Here is a 14,250-nt window from a genome sequence, read left to right as displayed (position 1 = left end):
GCACCTGATATGCCTCTTTTGATTAACTGCTGCCTTTACCGTATGCCATCTGACAGCTAATTAAATGAAAACACTATGGCTTAAACTGCGTCCCTGTGTGAAATCCTCCATTCCCTTTGCCATAAGTTTCTTTTCCCTTGTCTGTTTTGTAAAGAGAAAATAATACATTTAAAAATTCCTGGGAAGTGAGAGAGGAGAGTTTGTGATTCCTTGTTATGTACAAGTCTGGCCCTTTGGCTCTGGTTTTCTTTTTTTTTTTTTTAAAAAAATGTCCCATGCATGTTCATTTAATTCTTCTCACTTCTACAACAGCTACAGTTACTCCTCTTCAGCACCGTTTATACTATATTGAGCAGAAGACTTAAACTACATTCTGTGTGTGTGTGTGTGTGTGTGTGTGTCTGCCATGGGGAGGGGCTTGACTGGATGGACTGGCCAATGATAAACCAAAAGGGGAGGGGAGGGAGGAAGGCTGCTGGACAACAAAAGAGGTACTGTTGACACCCCAATAGGGACTCTAGGGGCTCTTAAAATCTCTGTGATTTTATGATTTCCTGAAGGCTGAGGTAAAACAATAGTTTCCCCCCCTTTTCTGTTATTTTCCACCTACATCTAGAAATATTTTGTTTGTTGATTATAGGTTTTGTTGTCCCCCCTCCACCCCCCACATAGGGACTATGCAGGAAATGTATAGTTTCATCCATTTCAATGGTCCTTATTCTGGAAGAGCTGATTGATTGAGTTCTATAAAACCACAGCTGTGCTCCAGTGCACATACCTATGCATTTCCCCTTAACTTCTGCTTCTTCAGACTGGAACACGGCCCTAATTCAAAGATGCTGAATTCTATTTTTCATTCACACACATACACACACGCACGTGCGCGCCCACACACACACACACACACACGTATTTTTGTTTAGCTTCATTGCTTTTGATGTTCCTAGCCTCCTATCAGCTCAGTTCCCATAATGCCAGCCCTGTGCCTTTTCATTATCACGTTAACAAACTTGAGTCGTGCCTAACGAGGATGCCTCATACGTTATGCTAATGATCAAGAGACATGTTAATGATATTTTAGAAGCCTAATTAGTGGAATATATAACTATATGCAATTTGGTAATGGACTGTGACAACAAGTTGTTAGGAGGGGGCTTAACAAATCTGGTTGGATATGGCCTCAGATAAACATTGTTGAAAATGGATTAACAGAAACTGTTTGGACAGAGATGGTAGGAGAGAGAGATCTGTGCTGTGTGTATACATGCATGCAGTCTGAACACATTTGACTGCAACTAGAACATTTTATTTGAGTAGAATTCCCTTTCACATAAATGATAATATGCACTTTCCTTTTTCCACATACATACCTAATAGTTTTAGGTATAATCCAGACTGCTATATGGTATGCATGGGCCACAAGGAAGCTCCAGCCATTCTTGACACCTCCTGCAGAGCTTCCTGGTGATACCCAGATAGCCAGTTATTCAGGTTAGGTCTTTTACTCTAACCATTGGGAAAGAAGGGAGCAAGGCTTCAAGCCAATGTCAGCAGAGAAGCATGTTTGGGAATAGGAGAGTTGCCGTGAGTTTTCCACATCCTCATCTTGTGTCCTTTTTTGTGTTTAATTCCTACATTTTGGACACCCACTCATATTTCTAGGTGGGTCAAGGAACAGGAATTTCACATGATGCTAAGACTGAATTTCCTCCCCCACAAGATGCGATACTTCTTTGATTGCTTTAATCATTGATATCTTTGATGAAGATCCATTTAGCTCCAATGTATGGTCTTAAAAAAAATAACAGCTACTGGAATAGTTTGTTTATGAATATTTTTATTACTGCAATTCCTACTAAAGTTTCCTACATCTGGATTATCTGACTAGGGCTACCACCTTTGCCATCGCTAGTAACTGGTGAAAGCAATGAAAGAAACCCTGAATTCAGGAAATCAAGAACATTAATATGTGCTTTCAGCATTTAAGTGGGATTTGGAAATTTTAAAAAATGGTATTAAATTTATATACAATATCGATCAGTGTAGGTTTTAGCACTGCTAAAAGTTTTTAGGACTGCAACTCCTTGAATTCCCATGTTTTGTAAGAAATATCTTTAATCTGTTCTTTCCTTTTTTTTCTTTGCAAGCTGTATTTGCCTTCCTCCCTTTCCCCACACTTTATTTTTGCTGTTGTAAAACTGAGTGTGTTGAAACAAAGAATATTTTCCTGATGTTTGAAAAAAAAAACCCATTAGGGTTTGGTTGCTTAACTGTGTGTGTGTTCAAACAGAAAAAATAACCGGTGCTGTAGATGTATTGCTTGCAACGGTGTTTTCTGACATCATACCAGCATGATATTGAAGTGTCAGATATGTCCAATATGGACCAGAATCAGCAAAACTGACATGGACTTCTCACATATATAATGTGAGGAAAACTTGAAGGAAAAGTATGCGGGAGCTGGAGCTTATCTGGTAAATTAACAAATTAAAGAACTTCTTGAAAAAGAGACAACTGTGTTCTGAAAAGACATCACAACAAGTATCATAACTGGTGGCTATCGTTGTACCTTCTTGAAGTGACATTCCAGAAAATCTGGACAGTGCCACACTTTAATATCAAAATATTTCCACAACCCGACCCCAGTATTAAACAAGTACAGTAAAGCAGAAGAACCTTTACACTGTGTAATTTTATTCCATGGATCAAAGATCAAAGCAGAGCATGATGATCATAAAAATAACTGGGTTTTCAATTTTACGATGCTTTCAGTAGTAAAGTAGCAAATAAATTTAATATTAATTAAACCACTTAGCTTTTAATCTTCTGCATCCACATTTGGCTGCCTGTTGGAGAAAAAAAAATTAATTGGACATCTTAAATCTTGTGATGGAAAGATTTAATATCTGTTTATAGCATTCTTATTCCAGATTTGTGAATGGGTGTGGGAAATAGAAGAGAAAATTTACTTAAATTTACTTAGTTGCTCAGTGTACTTTCTCCAAAATTATAATTACCATAATATTTCTTTTGTATCTGTATATTATAGATCTTACCCAATTTCTAATGTCACTTTTAAATCTTGATTTGAAAATGCAGCTGTTTGAAAATAATAGACCCCTACATGCAAGGTAGCAGCAGTACACAACAGAATGAAACAAAAAAAATAGAATTGTACAACAGAAATGTGGTTGATATAATTTAGAATAGAATAGAATAGAATAGAATAGAATAGAATAGAATAGAATAGAATAGAATAGAATAGAATAGAATAGAATAGAATAGAATAGAATAGAATAGAATAGAATAGAATAGAATAGAACAGAGCTGGAAGGGACCTCAGAGGTCTTCTAGTCCAGCCCCCTGCTCAAGCAGGAGAACCTATACCATCTCAGACAAGTGACTGTCTAGCCTCTTCTTGAAAATCTCCAGTGATGGAGCCCCCACAATTTCTGGAGACTGGTTAATTGTCCTCATTGTCAGGAAGTTTCTCCTTAATTCCAGGTTGCTTCTCCCTCTGATCAGTTTCCAACCATTGTTTCTTGTCCTGCCCTCTGGTGCTTTGGAGAATAACGTGACCCCCTCTTCTTTGTGGCAGCTTCTCAAATACTGGAATACTGCTATCATGTCTCCCCGATTTCTTCTTTTCTTTAGATTAGCCAAACCCAAGTCCTGCAGCAGGATCATCTTTAGTTGCTCTTCTCTGAAGTTCTTCTAAAGCCTTGGTGGAGCAGTGGGCTAATGCCTCCTGCAATTAGTGCAGGTTCGCATCCCACCAGGCTCAAGGTTGACTCAGCCTTCCATCCTTCCAAGGTAGGTAAAATGAGGACCCAGATTGTTGGGGGCAATAAGCTGACTTTGTAATAATGCCGCTTGGGGGTGTGTGTGAAAGCCCTAACAAACAGGCATATACATAGAATGAAGGCTACTGCTAAGCTTGTAAGCCGCCCTGAGTCTTCGGAGAAGACTTGATTCTATGCCTTGATTCTATGTCTCTGTTTATACAACCCAGGATTGTATTAGCTCTTTTGGCAGCTGCTGCACATTGCTGGCTCATAGTCAAGTGATTGTCCACTAGGACTCCAAGGTCCATCTCACAGTTACTGTTTTAAGCCAGGTCTTGCCTAATGTGTACTTGTACCTTTGATTTTTTTCCTGCCTGAATGTAAGATTTTGCTTTTCTCCACATTGAAACTCATTTTGTTGGATAGGGCCCATTGTTCAAATTTGTCAAGATCTTTTTGGATCCTGAGCTTGTCTTCTGGGGTGTTGGCTATTCCTGCCAGTTTAGTGTCATCTGAAAATTTGATGAGTTCCCCTTCTATTCCCTCATCTAAGACATTGATGAAGATATTGAAGAGTACTGGGCCTAAGATGGAGCCTTGTGGTACCCCACTGCTTATTTCTCTCCATGTGGATGTAGTGCCACTGAGGACTACTCATTGAGTATGGTTTGCCAGCCAGTTACGGATCCATCTGGTGGTGATGTTGTCTCTTCCACCTTTTTCTTGCTTACCAAGGAGTAGGTTTTGGTCTACTTTATCAAATGCCTTACTGAAGTCTAAGTATACTACGTGCACAGCATTTTGCTGGTCTACTAGTTTAGGCACTAGTTTTGTCAACTAAAGTACTAACTACTAGTTTAGTCAAAGTAAGAGAAGATTCACAAACATTTAAAGATGTGAAATTAATTCCTTTTAATAATTTATATTAAAGATGTGGATATCAGCTGGAATATTTTACAAAATATTAGTATTGGGGGCAAGACATTTTTCTACTGTGGAATACTTTCGAGCGCTGCGCAACAGGGTGAGCTTCAATTACTTGCCCCAGCTTATGTCCACCTAGCAGTTTGAAAGCATGCAAATGTGAGTAGATAAATAAGTACCACTTTGGTGGGAAGGTAAGAGCATTCTGTGCACCTTGGTTTATAGTCATGCTGGCCATGTGACATGGAAATGTCTTCAGATAACGCTGGCTCCTTTGGCTAAGAAACGGAATTTGGCACCATCCCCTAGAGTCGGACACACCTCGAGAGAGGAATTCTTTACCTTTACCTAGAAATAAACAGATTTTTTTTTAAAAAAAAACCTGGAAAAGTGCTTGTCAGCATCTGGATTTTGGGAAGTCAGTGTTCCATTTGTTGGTTCTGAAAGCGAACATGATCTGGAAGTCTTCCTCTTTCTTTACTACTTTTAAAACAAAATTAGACAACCACTGGTCGAAGCAGAGTAGCTTCAGCTTCAAGTTGGGCTGGTAAGCTTTTCTGTGATTGGCAAATTGCTGGGCGGTCAAAGAGGGTATTTCTGAGGGCAAAGTGATATTTCTCTAATCAGTGCAAGAAATTAAGCAGAACTCTTGTTCCAAGTTAGAGGCAAGTTCCTGACTTTGCTTCTCTGCTTCTGACAACCGAACCTGAAAGAGCAGAACAATGTGGTGGAGAGACTGCTGGACTGGGGAGAGTGGGATTCACATCCTGCTCAGTCATAAAGCTTACAACGTGGTCTTGAATTACCCACTGTTTTTCAGCCTCACCTATTCACCTAATGTTATCATAAGGGAAGATAAAATGTTGCTTTGACAGCAGGTATATTAAAATTGGAAGGATACAGAGAAGATTACCATGGCCCCTGCACAAATGCCACATTTGTGTGGCATTCCCTGTTTACACTAAAAGCAGCAGTAACAAATGTGACACAATTTCTGAAAAAAGAAACTATGCTAACAGTTTCAGACCAGGAGACCCAAAGTAGAGAATATACTGCAATAGCAAAACTGACAGTGTATGTCCATAATAGAAGTGTGTTGTTGTTGTTAGCTGCGAAGTCGTGTCCGACCCATCGCGACCCTATGGACAACATTCCTCCAGGCCTTCCTGTCCTCTACCATCTTCTGGAGTCCATTTAAGCTCGCGCCTACTGCTTCAGTGACTCCATCCAGCCACCTCATTCTCTGTCGTCCCCTTCTTCTATTGCCCTCGATCTTTCCCAGCATTAGGCTCTTCTCCAGTGAGTCCTTCCTTCTCATTAGGTGGCCAAAGTACTTGAGTTTTAGCTTCAGAATCTGGCCTTCTAAAGAGCAGTCAGGATTGATCTCCTCTAGGACTGACCGGTTTGATCGCCTTGCAGTCCAAGGGACTCGCAGGAGTCTTCTCCAGCACCACAGTTCAAAGGCCTCAATTCTTTGGCGCTCAGCCTTTCTTATGGTCCAACTTTCACTGCCATACATTGCAACTGGGAAGACCATAGCCTTGACTATACGCACTTTTGTTGACAGGGTGATGTCTCTGCTTTTTAGTGTGCTGTCTAGATTTGCCATGGCTTTCCTCCCCAGGAGCAAGCGTCTTTTAATTTCTTGGCTACAGTCCCCGTCTGCAGTGATCTTGGAGCCCAGGAAAATAAAATCTGTCACTACCTCCATTTCTTCCCCATCTATTTGCCAGGAATTGAGAGGGCCAGATGCCATGATCTTGGTTTTCTTAATGTTAAGTTTCAACCCAAGTTTTGCACTCTCCTTCTTCACCTGCAACAAGAGGCTCTTTAGTTCTTCTTCACTTTCTGCCATTAGAGTGGTATCATCTGCGTATCTTAGGTTGTTGATATTTCTTCCGGCAATCTTAATTCCAACTTTTGATTCATCTAGCCCTGCCTTTCTCATGATGTGCTCTGCATATAAGTTAAATAGGCAGGGCGACAGTATACAGCCTTGCCGGACTCCTTTCCCAATTTTGAACCAATCAGTGGTTCCGTGTCCAGTTCTCACTGTTGCTTCTTGACCCGCATATAGGTTTCTCAAGAGACAAATAAGATGGTCTGGTACTCCCATCTCTTTAAGAACTTGCCACAGTTTGTTGTGATCCACACAATCAAAGGCTTTAGCATAGTCAATGAAGCAGAAGTAGATGTTTTTCTGGAACTCCCTAGCTTTCTCCATGATCCAGCGTATATTGGCAATTTGATCTCTAGTTCCTCTGCCTCTTCGAAATCCTGCCTGTACTTCTGGTAGTTCTCGATCCACATACTGCTGAAGTCTAGCTTGTAGGATTTTAAGCATGACTTTACTAGCATGAGAAATGAGTGCAATGGTGCGATAGTTTGAACATTCTTTGGCACTGCCTTTCTTTGGAATTGGAATGTAAACTGATCTTTTCCAATCCTGTGGCCACTGTTGAGTTTTCCAAATTTGCTGGCAAATTGAGTGTAGCACTTTTACTGCATTGTCTTTTAAGATTTTGAATAGCTCAGCTGGAATACTGTCACTTCCACTAGCTTTGTTGTTGCTCAGTTTTTCTAAGGCCCACTTCACTTCACATTCTAGGATGTCTGGCTCGAGGTCAGTGACCACCTCATTGTGATTATCAGGGACGTTAAGCTCATTCTTGTATAGTTCTTCTGTGTAATTTTGCCACCTCTTCTTAATCTCTTCTGCCTCTGTTAGGTCCCTGCCATTTTGGTCCTTTATCATGCCCATTTTTGCATTAAACGTGCCCTTCATTTCTCCAATTTTCTTGAAAAGATCTCTGGTCCTCCCTATTCTATTGTTTTCTTCTATTTCTTTGCACTGTTCATTTAAGAAGGCATTCTTATCTCTTCTAGCTATTCTCTGGAATTCTGCATTCAATTGGGCGTATCTTTCTTTTTCTCCCTTGCCTTTCGCTTCCCTCCTTTCCTCAGCTATTTGCAAAGCTTCCTCAGACAGCCATTTTGCTTTCTTGCATTTATTTTTCTTTGGGACGGTTTTGGTTGCTACCTCTTGTACAATGTCGCGAACCTCTGTCCATAGTTCTTCAGGCACTCTGTCTATCAGATCTAATTCCTTAAATCTATTTGTCACCTCTACTGTATATTCAACAGGGATATGATTTAATTCATACCTGAGTGGCCTAGTGCTTTTCCCTACTTTCTTCAGTTTAAGCCTAAACTTTGCAAGGAGAAGCTCATGGTCTGAGCCACAGTCAGCTCCTGGTCTTGTTTTTACTGACTGTATAGAGCTTCTCCATCTTTGGCTGCAGAGCATATAGTCAATCTGATTTCTGTGTTGACCATCTGGTGATGTCCATGTGTAGAGCCGTCTCTTGGGTTGTTGGAAAAGAGTGTTTGCTATGACCATCGCATTCTCTTGACAGAATTCTATCAGCCTGTGCCCTGCTTCATTTTGCACTCCAAGGCCAAACTTGCCTGTTATTCCAGTTATCTTTTGGCTTCCTACTTTAGCATTCCAATCCCCCATGATGATAAGAACATCATTTTTTGGTGTTAGTTCTATAAGGTGCTGTAGTGCTTCATAGAACTGGTCAATTTCATCCTCTTCAGCACTGGTGGTTGGGGCATAGACTTGGACTACTGTGATATTGAATGGTTTGCCTTGGGTTCGAACTGAGATCATTCTGTCATTTTGAGGATTGTATCCCAGTATTGCTTTTCCTACTCTTTTATTGACTATGAAGGCTACTCCATTTCTTCTGAAGGATTCTTGCCCACAGTAGTATACCTGATGGTCATCTGAATTAAATTCACCCATTCCTGTCCATTTTAGTTCGCTGATACCTAAGATGTCAATGTTCAGTCTTGTCATCTCTTGTTTGACCACGTCCAGCTTTCCTTGATTCATGGATCTTACATTCCAGGTTCCTATGGAGAAAAAATCTTTACAGCATTGGACTTTCCTTTCACCACCAGACACATCCACAGCTGAGCGTCCTTTCGGCTTTGGCCCAGTCGCTTCATTCTTTCTGGCGCTACTAGTACTAGCCCTCTGCTCTTCCCCAGTAGCATATTGGACGCCTTCCGACCTGAGGGGCTCATCTTCCAGCGTCATATCGTTTTGCCTTTTGGTATTGTCCATAGGGTTTTCATGGCAAAGATACTGGAGTGGGTTGCCATTTCCTTCTCCAGTGGATCACGTTTTGTCAGAACTCTCTGCTATGACCTGTCCGTCTTGGGTGGCCCTGCACGGCATAGCTCATAGCTTCATTGAATTACGCAAGCCCCTTCGCCACGACAAGGCAGTAATCCATGAAGGGGAATAGAAGTGTAACCATGCTTAAATAGGAGCGACTCCCTGATGAACAACATATCACATAGCAAGGCAGATTTACACATTTGGAATACAATTTCTTGGACATAGGGAGAAACCAACAACAATCATTAATGTTCAGTGAAAAGCATAAAAATTTATACTGTGGCTACGTAGAAGGATGGAAAGGATGTTACTAGAAAGTTTTCTCTATACTTTTTTTTTAAAAAAAAATTTGTATTACCGTAGTTATTCTTTTGTTCCATATTATTGTTATCCTAATTTTTTTCTGTTTTATTATTTTAGCAGGAAAATAATTTTAAAAATAAAATAAAATGAAATACCGTAATCCCGTATACTTTTTTTTTATATGAGTGGGGTTGTTTTTTTAAAAGAAAATGTAGATTACAATGTGGAATACTAGCTAGGTAAAAAGACAGATCAATTGACAATTTTAAAATTCAGGCTGCTGAAAAGATTGTACAATTTTTTCTATCGATTTTCCTTTGCATTGCATTAAAGTTCCCAGAAACATTTTGATCTTTTCTTACTAAAACTATTTACTAAATATTGGCTTTATACTATCTTATTAGTATTATTAACTAATTAGCAATCTCATTAGTGGTAGGATATTGAAATATTATTAATAGGTAGTTTTAATGCCTTGCTGTACTGAGATATATATGTGATTCCCAGTAAGAAACTTACAAGTTTAAAGGGGCGCATTCTAGTTTGAGCATATTAGGTTCTATTTATTGCTTCTTAGAATTTGAAATAATAAGTCAATGGATATAAAGTTATCTTTCTGCCTCTAAGGAACGTTGGCTAGCTCTAATTAAAGAATAACTGTAAAGCTGAGGTAAATGGTTGAATGATTGCCAATCCCCACTTTCTTCCTGGTTGTTTTCCTCTGCTTCTGTACCTCCTCCATCGTTTGAGCCTCTATCACCATTTGTATTTTATGTTCTTAATTCCTTTCTCATTTCTCTGCATTTCCTTTAGTGCTTCTTTTAGTGCTTTCCTTGTGTTCTGTTCAGCTGCAATCCATTTCTATAGGCATATTATTGAGATGGCATTAAGTAATGGAAATTATTTGTGCAGAAATGCAGCTTGATGGATAATCAACATTTGCTTAAGCTGCTTGAGTTTTTGTAAATACTATATTACTGCTTATTTATGTCACAATAAAGATTATTTTTTTATTGTTCACTTCTGATGTCCACATTCATTCTTGACTTTTCAGTCTTGGATATCTGAGCATATCAAACAAAACAGTCTTTGTTTTTGCTCTACCGAGATGCAAATAAATAAGGGTTGTTGAAGTTATAAAGTCACCAGTGTTTCCTAAAATAGAGAAAGGCCCCAATTTTTCAAGGAGAAAAAAGCATCTGGAGAGTGAGGGAGGTGCTTGGAAAAGGGGGGCAGACAGATCAGTACAGGATGTTTATTTTATCATATCTTACACTCTGAAGGGGCTTGGCATGCGCCTTCATAATTGCTAAGCCTTTATTACTATTGCTACCAACTTTATAGCGTTTGAATCCTCAGTGCAGTGTCTGTGCACTCAAATGTATCTCCTGACATTGGGTTTGGCGATGGCCAATCTTTCTCCAAAATCTACTTTTTAAAAGGAATTTTTAAAAAATAAATTAAATTAAATGGGAAGCAGGCATGATAGAAAATGTTAGTTTCTAGCACAATTTTTATTTCCAAGAATGCCTCTTGGCCTCACTACACCTTATGGATATTGGCAGAAGATAAAAATGGCAGTTGGAACTATGAAAATCAAGGAAAAAAATATGAAAAAACAGAAAAATGTTTGATGAACTATTTCTAATGTTTTCATTTTAAATTCCACATGCTAAGATATGGAAGAAATACACTGAATCAGAAAATAAATAAGAATGTGCAAAGATGAATAAGGCAAGTTTTTGAAGTTCATAAATATGATAAAGGATAAAAATAGAACTTGCCAGTAAACTATTTTGAATAATCCAGATTCTGAAAGTAAGATTGATTAGGCTTTATTCCCATGTGGCAAAATATGTATTTAGATGTTGCTCCAATTTTTCCCCATGTTTTTTTAATTATTGCATTCTGCAATAATTCTGTTAAACATTGTATAGCCCAAAACACATTGTTCTTTGTTTACTACAACTATGACAGGTTCTCCAATTTTCAGCTGTAATATTTTACTTTTTTCTACTTCATAGACAAAAATGAAGAGCTACTACATTAATTATACTTCAACAACTGATGTTTCTATTTTTGTTTCAAACTGAATCATTTGAAAGCAAAGTGAATCAATACATTTGTATTATTGGAATAAATATACTTTTTAATTTTATATACCAGAATAACAGACTTGGAAGTGACCTTGGAGGTCTTCTAATACAACCCTCTGTTCAAGCTGGAGACCCTATACCCTTCAGGACAAGTGGCTTTCCAGTTTCTTCGTAAAAGCCTCCAGTGATGGAGCACCCACAACTTCTGAAGGCAAGCTGTTCCTCTGGTTAGTTGTTCTCACTGTTAGGAAATTTCTCCTTAGTTTTAGGTTTGTGCTGCCTTCTTTCTTTCTTTCTTTCTTTCTTTCTTTCTTTCTTTCTTTCTTTCTTTCTTTCTTTCTTTCTTCTCTCTCTCTCTCTCTCTCTCTCTCTCTCTCTCTCTCTCTCTCTCTCTCTCTCTCTCTCTCTCTCTCTCTCTCTCTCTCTTACACACACACACAGAGTGTAAGGCAGGGGTGTCAAACTGGTGGCCCGCAGGCCAGGTGCATCGTGCACAGACCATGCCCATCCCAGCTCCACAAAGGCAAAAAACAGTGCAATACATCACAATACATCACATGACACAATCGAGTTTGACACCCATGGTATAAGGAGTCTTTATTCAGGCTTCCGAGTCTGAACTGGTATTCCCCAACAGTTCCCTGTGCTGGCATTAGCTCAACCCCAAGGAATTCCACAGGTTACTCAAATGAAACCAACACTAGTCCTCAAAGCAAAGGCAACTCCAGTCCACCAGGCAAAAGCAAGTTTCCAAGGGAAAGGCAAGTTCCAAGACAAAGGCCAGTCCACAGGCAAAGGCAAGGCAAGGCAAAGGCAATAGCTGAAGAGACACAAACCGAAGTTCAAGGCAAGAACACACAGCAAGGAAACAAACACATTGTTCCCAGCATCCTCTCTATCTGTCTGCTGTCCTAAATAGACAGCTTCTGGTACAGCCCATCAAGAGGGGCAAAGCTGCCTTCTCATGGGTAATCTTACTGACTTTTGCTGCTCCTACCTTTTTTCTGGCCTACCTGTTCTTGGATCAGGGGCAGAAGACAGTTCCTCTTCCTCATCGTTGACTGGCTGCAGCTTTATGCTTTCCCCATCTGAAGCCTCAAGGCTGTCCTGCTATATCTGTGCTTCAGCCAAATCACTCTCAGACCGCTGCTTGGAGCCACTGTCCAACTCCCCTCCTGATGTGCCCAGAACTGGTTCATCCTCCTTGAAGCTGACATGTCAGAGCATGCACAGTCTTATTGCTCTGGGATAACCCAGGAGTAAATACAGTAAACAGTGGTCTGTATTAAATGGTGGTTTATATTACACTATCTACAAATATCACCAGGAACAAGATACGTACATGTGGTGATTCTGCAAACTCCAACACACAGCAATTATAGCAGGAAACAGATGAGAGAGAACACAGCAGCAAAAGTCTTCCCTTTTATACTCAGGCTCTTAAAGGAATACAGACACCTGCTGAGTCATTCCTATTATTGCATAATCTACCTTATATTACATTACATTATTACATAAGTTGTTTAGCCTTTAAATCATTATCCAGACATCTGGAGAAGTATCTGGGGAAGTGTCCGGGGAAGTCATTACAAGGTTGGATCTCTCCTTGCTTAGTTTCCATTGATTGCTTCTTGTCCTGCCTTCTGGTGCTTTGGAAAATGGGTTGTTCCCCTCTCCTTTGTGGTAGCCTCTCAAATATTGTCATACAGGTAGTCCTCAACTTACAACAGTTCTTTTAGTGACCATTCAAAGTTACAACAGCACTGAAAAATATGACTTATGACCATTTTTCACAGTTATGACCTTTGCAGCAACCCCATGATCATGTGATCAAAATTCAAATGCTTGGCAGCTGGTTCATATTTATGATCTTTGCTTTGTCCCAAGGTCACCTAAAGTCATGGTGGTGCAATGGTTAGAATGCAGCATTGCAGGCTAATTCTGCCAACTGCCAGCAGTTGATCCTGATTGGCTTAAGTTCGACAGAGCTTTTCATCCTTCTGAGGTTGGTAAATCTGATAACCCAGATTGTTGGGAGCAATATGCTGACTTTGTAAACTGCTTAGTAAAGCACTATGAAGCGGTATATAAGCCTAAGTGCTATTGCTATTGCTGTCCCCTTTTGCAACTTTCTCATAAGCAAAGTCAATAGGGAAGCCAAATTTACTTAGCAACTGGGTTACTAACCGGTGATTCAGTTAACAACTGTGACAAGAAAAGTCATAAAATGGGGCAAAGCTCACTTAATAAATGCTTCACTTAACAACATAAATTTTGGACTCAATTGTGGTTGTAAGTTGCAGACTATCTGTACTACTACAGGTTGTCATCCCAGTCCTTCTTTTCACTAGACTGCAACTGATCTTCATGTGTTTTAGCCTCCAGCCTGCTAATCATCTTTGTTGCTGTTATCTGTACTCTTTCCAGAGTCTTAGCATCTTTTTTATATTCTAGTGACCAACCATGCTTTTAAAAGAGTAGGGATCCTACAACATCTGTATTTTGGCATTGATTTTCCTTCTTGATCCATTTGAGAATTACCAAGGAATTCAACCTTCTGTGATCAGTAGAGCCCAGATGCATAGTAGCTATAATTGGCTGGAAATCCTGAGACTTGTAAACCCAACCACATCTGGTGAGCACATGGCTGGAGTCGGCTGATGTAGAAAAAAAGGAATTAAGTATTAATTCAGTCTTTCACTATTTAAAAGACAAATGACATATGAAATGTACCTTACAAGAGATACACAAAGTGAGAAAAATTCTCAGAACGTTAATTTCTATCAATATTACAATAGGTACTGACAAATCTTGATGTTTCGTGAAGCTCATAATAATCAAGATCTCTAATAGGATGTCACCAGCATTTGCATGAAGCAAAGTAAATTGAATATTTAAATAATGTAAAAATATTAAATGTCAATATTAAATATTAAATGTTCTAAATGGC

General features: G+C 39.4%; 1 protein-coding gene across 1 annotated transcript in view; it reads left to right on the top strand.

Moving 5' to 3' along the window:
* Positions 1-14,250, top strand: part of LOC308665782 (pre-B-cell leukemia transcription factor 1-like) — an 82,511-nt gene that overhangs the window by 47,063 nt on the left and 21,198 nt on the right. The window lies entirely within an intron of this gene.

This window comes from Vipera berus (assembly GCF_964194415.1).
Source record: "Vipera berus genome assembly, chromosome: 3".
Lineage (NCBI taxonomy): Eukaryota > Metazoa > Chordata > Lepidosauria > Squamata > Viperidae > Vipera > Vipera berus.
Note: the sequence above shows the minus strand (reverse complement) of the source record. Positions and strands in the feature narration are given on the sequence as shown.